Here is a 12,027-nt window from a genome sequence, read left to right as displayed (position 1 = left end):
TCATCTGTGTACGTTCACGGTGCGTTGGGTGCCCACCGTTACGTTCATCAATCATATTTGTACACATTCACGGCGCGTTCTGTGCACTGATTTATCTATACGCATTCACGGTGCACTGAAGAGTTCACCCGTGTGCGCACAATTTATTATCAGAACACATGACGGCGCGCTCGAGAATCTTGCCGGCCTGTGCATTATAACACTCTGATTCATCTATATGCATTCACGATGTATTCAAGTGTTCACCTGTGCCCGTGCAATTTATAGTCAATACACATTTACGGCGCGCTTGGAAAGCTCACCGATCTGTGCACTATAATACTACCTATATGCATCCCGATGCGCTCGAGGGTGCACCTGGGTTCACACTATTGTGGTATCTGTATAATCCCACGCTACGAACCGTTCTGCCGCATATTATAGTCAGATCGGCCGTTCGTGAGCTTCGCAGATCACTCACTACGTATGTCTGTTGCCAGGGGCGGATCTAGAAAATTATTTATGGGGTGGCAAGGGGGTGGCATGAGAACTACAAGGGGTGGCAATGAAGTAAGCGTCCTTGCATGGTTGTCGTGGATTCAAGAAATTATATACTGTATATACTATATTCGGTGAACACTGGACCTCAAATTTTTATAACATTAATAAACGCAACAACAAATGTTCCTATAAGTAAGTACCCAAGCAGCTACATTAAGCATCTTTGTAGCACCCTTTGTCTTAATACTAAGTTAATACATACAGCTTATCAATAAAAACACTGACTGGTTGAACATAATGGTATAAAGACTGTTATATAAATAAAATAGGATTGCCTAGTTTATATTAATGTAAAACATATTTGAAAGGCAAACATCTCTTTCTCTCATAACCCTCTTCTTTAATCCTTTCACTCACTTCATGATGGATTTCTGTCTTTTCACTTCTTTTTAGCTCTTTGCCATCCAAATGTTTCTTTCCTTCATTACTTCATCTATTCCTTTCCCTTCCACAACATATTTTTCTGTTTTATTTGTACCTTCCACTCCCATAGTATTTGATTTTTCTATTATTTTTGGTAAAAAGAATGGTTATCAGCCTTTCTTTTCATAATATCCTGGAAAATGCCGCATTAAGTTGTCTTTCAAGCTTTCTAAACATACACAACACTGAATAGTTTTGTCTCCTTAACGAAGACAAATAAAAACATCAGACTATATCATAACGAGCGATTTCATATGCACGTATGGAATATTTTGATTGCTGCAGTAGATAACAAGACATGACGGGCTAACTCTAGAAAGAACTGCTTAAAATAAATTTACTACTTACACAAACCTGCAGTTCAGTTGTTTTAACTACCAAGCAACTACCTCGTGCAATATTTAACATCAGTTTAATTTTTGTATTTTTATCCTGATGCAACATTTATCTATAAATATGACCGTATTCAGTACTCTGATTTGCTGATGTGATGCTCAACTTAATCACTTTAAGACACTAAAGGGGAACCACTAATGTTTTGGCAGCATGTGATGATGTGAGGTGCTTTATTAGATCAGAATTACTCGCTACAGACGTCACGTGAAGAGACTCTTTCTTCATGGGCATAAGTTGCACGTCCATAATCATTCTTGCCTTTCACCTCAACAATGGAAAAGTAACGTTTGTGCTTTTTATACTTTGTGCTTGCGTCCGATACCTTTGTTTTGAGCTCGTTGTATTCGCCATCGCTCTGTTGCGGGTTTGTGCGACTCGGATCACGGATGGACTGCAGCGCGAGAACCGGGCTGCATGTGAGTGCCTTGGATGGGGCGATGCATCCTTTCACCGCAGTTTCCAAACGTCTCCAACCACGCCAGAAAAGATCGCTAGATTTGTCCTAGTCGCTTTTTTAATAAAGTCGCTAAAGGGGTCTAAAAAGTTTCTTAATCTAGCAACCAAGTCACCAAGTTGGCAAATCTGCGCGGACTTTTTTTACACTGTAAAAGACTTTCTGCTCGGACTGACTGCATGCTTGTGTATGAACTCTGCTGCCTCTGGTTGGCTAACGATGGAAATTAAGCCAATCACCATCAGCTATGTGGTTGTCCCACCCCGTCTAAGACACACACACCAATCATCGTCAGATATGTGTCTCCCACCCCCAAACACACGCAGAGAAAAACTACATTGCCTTTCTGGTTAAAAGAGCCTACTCGGGTATAAATTATATATATTAGGATACCCGCGCTGGGGTGGCATATGGGGTGGCAATGCTTTTATTTAGGGTGGCAACTGCCACCCCGTGCCACCCCGGTAGATCCGCCCCTGTCTGTTGCTAACAGTGGTTATTTAGATGGATCGTTGAAACCATCGCACTGGCTCACGCCCCTCGATGAGCTATGTCCTATATAGAGCCCACTCTCTGCGAGTTTGGCTTCTTCATGAACTTGGTCTACAGGGGTATCTATATCTATATTTGATATCTGCTACGCGGCCGGCTGGTCTTCGCCGTCTACGTTGTCAGATTGTACAGCTTAGACGTCCCTGCCCTACGAGCGCAGGTTCTCTCGGCTCAATCATGCACGCTCATGCGTCTTATGTGTACACCACGGTGCGCTCAGCGAGCTCACCAACGTGACTCTGAATTTACTTATCTCGCACAGCCGCGGCGCGCTCGGTACCTCGCCGTCTTGTGCTATGTTATGTGCCCCCGGTGCGTTTAAAATCCCACCGTGTGCGCGTCAACAATTTATATGGTGCTTACACATTTGCTTTTAAAGCTGTGAATATGCCGGGTATAGGGCCACACGCAGTGTCTCTCCGGTAAGGCACTTCAGTACGTTGTGTATGCACGGCGTGATGGGATTACGTTCCCCCATAGCGTCAGCTAACTGACGCAATGCGAAGTGAACCGTATTGAAAGGGAACGCTTAGGTTACTCACGTAACCCCGGTTCCCTGAAATAACGGGAACGAAGCATTGCGTCTCTTGCCGTGCTACAAACGTCTACGCAGCGAGTGTTATTCGGCTGCGCGCTTCAGTCGAATAATAATGAGCTCCTGACGATTGAACCGCACTTATATAGGGACGCGTTCCTCCCGCGCGCGGGTTCAAACGTCATTGGTCTGTACTTTGTACAGACGTTAACCAATAGGCTTCAGTCACGGAGTAAACAGGAGTTTCCCCCCATAGCGTCAGCTAACTGACGCAATGCTTCGTTCCCGTTATTTCAGGGAACCGGGGTTACGTGAGTAACCTAAGCGTTTTCTCTTAATTGAAGAGTTATCTCGTCAATGGCGGCGAAAGGGTTAATCAATTTGAAATTACAATTATTTTCAACTTTCTTGGTTAGTGTGGAGTTGCTATAAATTATAGACAATAAGGTAAAATAACTTAAAGGCGGGGTGCATGATCTCTGAAAGCCAATGTTGACATTTGAAATCACCTAAACAAACACGCCCCTACCCCATTAGAGTCTGGACCATCTTTTGATATACCCGCCCCACACATACGCAACCCAGGCAATGATGTTGGTTAGTAGACACGCCCCTTACTGCTGATTGGCTACAAGTGTGTTTTGGTACTCTGCCCCACTGACTCCCTTTTCCAAAGCGTTTCTCAAAAATCATGCACCCTGCTAATTAAACTTTATTTTTATAATTTATATAAAACTGTTTGTAGATAATGTCTGCGCATGCCCACGGGGGCACACGATTATGACATGACACAAGCCCAATTTAAAGTTTCATTGGCCACATACATTTAAAAACAACTCAATATCCATGCCCCCTATTAACACGTTTGAATCTCCAAGTATGTGTGTTTAGATGGTGTAATGCCCCCAACACTTTACTATCTGTCACAAGCCCTGTTTACCACCTAAAAGAAACTTCTGCCAACTCAAAGCAATCCACAATCAAAACCGTCGGGAGCTCCCATCCGTGTGTCCTTTCTGCAAATGGGCACAACTGTGTTTAACTCCAGTAGTGCCCAAATAAGCCTCTCCGGGTTCCGCACGGATCATTCTGCTTCACTTCGACCGTGCGTACACGAAGCTACGGTCCAATGCGCGGCCATCATGTTTATGCACTCTTCAGTGTGTTCTTAATGATAAACTAACAGATTGTAAACATGCTGCCGATGTTCCAACACCCCCCCTTGTTTTTTTCTTCTGCATTTTTTAAACAATGTCCTTCATGTTAGAGTGGTTACAGGCAGCAGAAGGACATCATTAGAGCCATGGTTAAACTGTAATTTACACCATTAGGAAGGCAGAGCAATTTTTATTGCCTAGTAAATTTCAACTCTGAAATATTTGGACCATATGGCTCAATTTGTGTAATAACCTTAATTTCTTGCACCCTTCAGGTTCGCCTGCATCTCCGCTTGCCGCTCCGACAGAGTTGGGCTTCTGTGCGCGAAAGGCGAAGCGTCTACGGAGCGGCGGTGGAGATTAATAAGGTGTCACGTCCTGTTTGGGTGAAGGCATTGGAACAGCAGCCAGATGGTATCTTTGCAAATGACTGTCAGGGGTCCTGATCTAATCAATAGGATGTATTAATACATCTCCCATCGCTGGGGTTCTCATGGGACTGCTGAGCAACATCTGGAAAGATCAAGAGGGGGAGAGGGAGAGAGACAGAGAGAGCAAGAGAGATAGAGAGTGAGAGCATGGTACGGAAAACAGAAAAGAGAGGAATGAAGAAGAGGGGGCTGAAAGAATGAGAAATCGCAAAATAGAGAGAGAAAGAGAGAGAGGTAAGGAAAACAAAAGTGACATAAGGGAAGAAAAGAGGAAAAGAAAGAAGTGGAAAGAGAGAGGGTAGATTTGGTGCTGGCTGTGACTGGGCCTGCCTAATATCTCATGTAGGCTTGATAAGTGTTTGGTAATGAGGGGCTTCTGCGCACATGGTGATGGAGGAATCTTTTTGCAGCTCAGACCGCCTGTGCTCCGTAGCCTCATTCAGTCCCGTCGCCACGACGTCCACATTAATCACACACACTGGCACGAGACACTGCACACAACACAGCCAGGGATCAATGGGATCAACCGGAAACCAAAATTTTTTTTCCTGCGTAATTGCTATTGAGGAATATTACACCATCTGGTCCACTATCCGATTGGTCCACTCATTCTAGTTGTCCACTACAGTTTCTAAATTTTAATCAAAGACAGAGAGACTTCATTTTTTTAAAGCATCACGGTTGCAGTGCAATAATACATTTAAGTACAGAGTAGTTATAATCAGTCCCTCTAGAAAAACGCGGTTATACCATCGCATGATTCAATGCATAATCAGCCAAAGTCCGTATTTATGTGGCGGCCGCATTTTTTAAAATACATCGCACTTTCACCGCATAAATTGCAGATTTCTGCGTGCAAAATATTTAGGGCTTGCACAATTTTATAATCCCCACATTTTCGTAGCAAAAAGTCATATATATCTTAGCAGAAAGTTGAAAAATTTTGCATTTACTTCACACAAGCGCAGCCACCATGTCCCTTGTTGCCATGGAAACGTTATGAAGTGACATAATTACGCAACGTGAACATCAATGAAAAGCTGAAAAAGTTGCAAACCGTTTTTGCAAGTTCCCGCAGTTTTGCAAGTTCCCGCAATTTCATTGCATAAATATCCTGCATATTCCATCGCATTTTTTAAGAAAACATGTCACAAGATCAAGGATTTTTGCCCGCAACAATAAAAAAAAAAACTCTGCGTTTTTCTGGAAGGACTGTATAATTACCAACATGTGAAGGTTCAAATGCAAAACTCGCTAAGTGCGTCTGAAATGATTTCTTGTTAATGAGCAATTTTTATCAGACTCTTAATGGATTCTGTCATGAACGTGCAAGGAACGGGACCCAAGTGTGGGTACATGATGAACTCAAAGGGGTTTATTGAACAGAAAAGCCCACGTGGGGGCAAAAGACAAAACATCAACTGGTAACAATGACGAGACTATGACGAGACAATACACCGTGATGAGACTACTTGACTCACTTGACTTTTTGACTTAAAGACAGAGTTGTCACACAAAGCAAACAACCAAAACAAAACCATTCAGCACAGGACAGAACACACTGGGGCCTAAAATAGGGAAAACTAAACAAGATAACGAGGGAAGGTCAGGTGAGGGGAATTAACCAATAATGAATAATTAACGAGGAAACAAGAGGGCGGGGGCAGAGACAAGACACGGCAGCACGCAGCCCAAACAAAAGGCCATGTGCTACCACACAAAACATGGGTACCGCCACGATCCTGCCACATGAACTATGAATTACTGTGACAGACTGGCAGAATCATGACAAGATTCTGCCTAAAAAACAGTATTTCTGAATGGCCTGAGGGTGGGATTAAGTGGATTTGAAGAAAAAGTATTTGATGAACGTATAATACGTGCAGAGAGCATTCGGTAATATCATTATCTTGTTTTTGACCGAAGTGGCGTTTAGCGGCGTTTGCATCAAACTGTTCATGTACTTATAGTACTATAGGGTTAGGATTTGGTTTATGGTTATTTGCATGTGATTATGCATAATTTAAAGTTATGACTACAAAAATTGCATGTAACAAGTGTAATTTAAAATGGGTTAAAATTAAACATACAGGTGATGTTTTATAATGTATATCAAATTTTTCTAATTGTACCACTTTTTGAGAAAAAACTCAATACATATTTTTCTGACTTTATGACTGTAAAACAAACAAACAAACAGGTGAAGTCTATTTAGGTCAGTGACAAAAACGGTTTGGCAAGATGAGATATTCAAAAATCTTTAAGAAATTGTTTTAAAAGCATGCATCAGGTATATTTCAATGCACATAGTGTATTTATGTTGATTTTATGCAATAAAAAATTACAAATTACATTTATACCATTTTTATGAAAGTTAAGACCTGAAAATGTCAAATGGTATAACCGCCAATTAAGCCAAAAAATTAGAAATATTAAATCTTTTATCCACCTTGATGGCATGTAAGCGGAATCATAAAAAAATCATTTTAAAATATAATTTTATTAGTTATTTCTAAATGTAAATTTTAATGTGTTTTTGTAATATTTGTCCTGACATATGCTGAAAACAGCTCTGTTTTCTGAATAATCTTTGACAAATGATGTAAAAATGTATGTAAAAAAATCATATTACACTAAATTTGATGATTATATTTTATTCCACTTTTTTATGAATATATTTATATTATCATAAAAAAAAATACTAGTTACACCAATTGACACAGACCGGTTAAACCACATTGACATTTTTTCAATTATCCCCAAATATTCTTTCAAATGAAATAAAACCAGAAATTTTAGACCGGTTGCATAAAGCATATTAATTAAAATTTTCCCTTAAGTTCACCCTTATGTTTTCCTTAAACTTAAGGGTGTTGCAGAAAAAAAACTTAATTTTTTCTGTTGCGTCTCCATGGCAACAATAGTAATTTATAACAACAAACCTGGGTCGCTGTCATGAAACACTTAACGATTACCTTTACCTAAGAGAACCATTTAAGGAATTATATGCAACACCTTTAAATTATTATCTTACAGTAGTTAAGGGGAATTTACCCCTTAAGTGTCAAACTTAAGGGAAAAACTTATGGTGCTTTATGCAACCTGGCCCAGGCCCTCAAAAAAAGAGAATGTATGCAAGTAATCTGCAAATTTATTTTGAAATTTGAACCCTTTTACATTTAATTGAACCATACGGACGGAAAAAATAATTAACGTCACGTCATTGACCCATTTACTTTCTCAACACCGGCTACATGACTACTGATGTTTTCTGCGCATAATCCATGGCCATAAAAACAACTTAATTCCATGACAGAACATTAACCTGTAGCCACTCAACAGTTGGCAACAGCTAAATCAATATAATGCCCTGCTGCAGGCCAAGTATTGACATGGCAGACAGACAGCTGATATAGCACAAAGTCAAGTGTCCAAAAAAGATTCAGCACGATCGATGGATTATAAATGTAGCCGTGAGAAATTGCACTAATACTAACACTAGGATTTCACTGTGGCAGGTGATTGGACGGTGTCTTCAGCAAGAGACCATGGGGAAAATCAGGGTTATGCTGTTAATGAATATTTAAAGTTGATAATCCATTCTTTTAATGATAACATTAGCTTGGTTTTTCAATCGGGTATAACCAGGGCTGGAAATGAGGGAAACGCGGAGGGACAGAGTCAATTTCGAGGGGGAACGGACAAAACACATGCTGGGTTAAAAATGACACAATGTTGGGTTGTTGTTATGCAACCATGGGTTATAATAATCCAGCAATTGGGTTAAAAAACAGCATTGGATCAATTTTAACCCATGTGGATTGATTTACTCGAAAATGTGTTTGGGCTTTCCTTCTTAAAAAAATGAATATTTTGATATTACTTACACAGTATGGGCCCTATTTTAACGATCTGAAACGCAAGTGCGAAGCGCAACGCGCAAGTGAGTTTGTGGGCGGATCTTGGGCGCTGTTGCTATTTTCCCGGCGTGAGAAATAACTCTTGCGCCGGGCGCAAATCAATAAGGGGTTGTTCTGAAGTAGGTTCATTATTCATAGGTGTGGTTTGGGCGTAACGTCAAATAAACCAATCAGAACGCTAGCCAACATTCCCTTTAAACGCAAGGGCGCAAGTTACATGGCGGGTTGCTATTATTATGACGGATTTACCAGGCGCACGCCAGGAGCGGTTCACAGCCGAGGAGACCGACGTCCTTGTACGGGGGAATCCCACGCTTGCCAGCATAAATCGGGGACGCCGTGTAACGGGAGGTGGATCTGCCTCAGGACTTGACGCCAGCAGAGGACATCGCTGCGTCCACCCTCACCGCTGAAAGGGTTTGGGGGCTTTGAAATCGGACCCAAGAAACGCAAGCAAGGTCCAACCCCAAAGTACTCTTACAAATCAAGTTCATATCCATTAAGGTTTCTTATGAAAACATTTTAATTATTATTTACATAAAATAAACGTAATACAGCCACACAACAAACTTATGAAAATATTTTAATCGTTATTTGCATGAGAATAAATAAAAACTATCACCACAATGCTCACCACTATGATTCCCCTTATCTCGTGTATTAATATTTTTAAGTGTAACAATTTATGATTTGCAAAAATAACTGTTGCATCTGTGTAGATTAGATAAGCAAAGTGTATGCGCGTTGTGCACCCTATACATTATGGTCAAGCATGCGCCCTTAAAATAGCATAATGAACAACGCGCAACGCGCCACTGACTTTAAACTTTTTTTTTTCTGGTCAGTGGCGCAATTGTTTTTTGAAACTGCAAAATAGCATCAGGGATGGTTTGCACCGGAACACGCCTCTTTTTTTGCGCTGAACCACCCAGGGAGCGCAAGTTCATTCCCTAGTTTGCCGACGTGCTTCTGTGACGGGAAAAACCCGCTGTGGGCCGGGGCAAAATACGAATGATACATGCGTCACTGACAAAGTCAATTGCGCTGGGTGCAAGATAGAGCCCTAGATCTTGTCCACATATCTTATCTACACTAAAAAAAATAACAAAAAATAAACTTATGATGAGTCCTCAGTGTAATATCTATAAATCAAAAACTTACATTTTATACTAGACTTAATCTAGTTATAATTACTAGTTATAAATAAAGTCTAGTTATAATTACTTGGTTCTAATTATACCAGAATACAGCACCTGACACCTGACTTAACTTGCTCTTTTAATAATTACCCCCATAAATTAAAGAAAAAGTTTTGTTTAAATATAAAGTTTGAAAAATTAAAGTAAAAATGTACAATTTGCGAAATGATAAATTTGTGTCAGCCATTAGGAGGCTGGGGTCATAACTCAAGAGGGCTGAGGACACGTGGAAAATTAATTACAAGCTGATTAACTGCAAACTGACGTCACGCGTTCACCACTGCGGCCGACCTCTGGAGGTCAAGAAAAACTGAAAGGACTGCCAAGAGAATAGAAGCGCAACTCTAAATTACTCGGGAAGAAAAGCGGGGTTCTGATAAAGGGCCTATCCTGGCTGACGTTCATTAATTGCTACCAAAATAATTAATTTGCCTATTAGGCAGGCATCTATCTGGCGCTCTGTGGGTGAAGCTGAACTCCTCAGTGGGTTCTGGATTCTTTCCCCTATGGTGTTTCTGCTATCGGGGGGCGGGCTGGCTCTGTTCACACTGGTTTGGAACAGAATCTCAAAGTGAAGCCTTTAATTTGGCCACGGTGCATTCGTGAGCATCTGCGGAGAAAGCAGCAAACTATTTTTCCTCGTGTCAAACACAAGATCGCCATGAATCAAAGAGGTTGCTTCTATCGGCCGTGCATGAGGAATCTATTTGAGAATGCATGCAATGGTCTGATCACTGATAGATGATCTCACATGAAGACAGATAAACTTTATATGCTAAAATTGAACTCAGGAATTTCACATAGACATTTAATGTGTGCAGTAAGGGAGACTGGGGCTAGTTGTCACATGGGGAAGCTGTTACAACACTATATCTCAGGAACTACTGTAGTACTGTAGGGTTTGGAGGCAACAGTCAAATGAGACAAATATGTTTTAGTAGTGGTTGTGTATGTTTATATTAAACACCTTAATAATACACTTTAATTGAAGGGGTTTGCATAAGACCGACATGACACCTTCATAATCAGGACATGACACGTGTCATGAACATGAAGGCAATTTTATGCATGTTTATGACAACTGTCATCATTGTTCAATTATGTCATTTTTAATGCAAATCTGTCATAAACATGACATAGCAGAATAATGATCAAACTAAAGAAACTATCTAGCTTTATGGGTTAACATTACATTAAACAGTCATTAAAATGTCATTAAGTGTTAATACTCTGTCAAATAGTTTTATAACAGTATCGTGAATATTTTTCTTGACCTCAACTACAGTGGTACAAACTGAACTTGTCATTTAAATGTCATTAAGTGTTAGTACTATATCAAATTATTTTAAATACCTTAACAAATGCAACAGACACGTCAGAATATTATACTTAACTTTATGTACTGTATGTGCACAATAATGAAAAAACTAACAGAACTTGATCTTCCTCACACAGAGGGTTGTGAAATTTTCTGACATAGAAGAAAAAATAACAAAACAAACATTTAATTAATTAAATTAATTAATTTCATGTAATTAACTTTTTTCCCAACACTGCATGGCTTAACCCATTATTGTACTGTTTTTATTTATTTTTAGGTGAATCGGTCTCCAAATGCAATAAAATATAATTTATTATGTAAATATAATAATAATTAATAATTAAAAATAAAAATAGATGAACTGAAGAATATTCATGATACTGCTATATCACTTTTTGACAGATTTTAATGACTAATGACAATTTGTACCACTGTAGTTGAGGTCAAGAAAAATATTCATAACGCTGTTTTAAAACTAAACGACTAACACTTAATCACATTTTAAGGACAAATTCAATTTGTATCACTGGTAAAAAGTGGTCAATGTCAAGTTGTCATAACAAATTTTCAACAATCAATGTAATCTTTGCATTGAAAATTACATAATTAAACAAATGACACTTAATGACAGTTGTCAAAAACGTGCATAAAATCTCCTCATGTTCATGAAACGTGTCAGGTCATGATTATGAAGGTGTCATGTCAGTCTTATGAACACACCTTCAAGTAAAGCGTTACCTTTTTTTTTTATAATTCCTGTTATACAGGTAAACAAAATGAAGGTAATAGAGCAGCATTGTTAACCAGGTAAGGGGCAAGTTGTCACATTTTACATTTTAGACATGTGTATCACTAATTCGTTCAAATATTAATTGTGCAAAAGATATATGGTACAGGTATGTTACCTTTTATATTTTTATTTCATGAATTAAAATAAAAAAGCCTATAAAAGGCTGTCAAATTCTAATGTGACAACTTGCCCCGCTGCATAATAAACTGAATCGTTTTACATTGGCAATGCTGGTGGAAATGTTTAATAATTTTTTAGTAGCAAAGAATTTTATGTATGTGCCAGTAGAGAACCTAACCTTAAAATACC

General features: G+C 39.4%; 1 protein-coding gene across 1 annotated transcript in view; it reads right to left on the bottom strand.

Moving 5' to 3' along the window:
* ush2a (Usher syndrome 2A (autosomal recessive, mild)) overlaps nucleotides 1-12,027 on the bottom strand; it is a 328,961-nt gene that overhangs the window by 32,890 nt on the left and 284,044 nt on the right. The gene's annotated exons all lie outside the window — the stretch shown is intronic.

This window comes from Paramisgurnus dabryanus, chromosome 17 (genome assembly GCF_030506205.2).
Source record: "Paramisgurnus dabryanus chromosome 17, PD_genome_1.1, whole genome shotgun sequence".
In the NCBI taxonomy this organism is placed as follows: domain Eukaryota; kingdom Metazoa; phylum Chordata; class Actinopteri; order Cypriniformes; family Cobitidae; genus Paramisgurnus; species Paramisgurnus dabryanus.
Note: the sequence above shows the minus strand (reverse complement) of the source record. Positions and strands in the feature narration are given on the sequence as shown.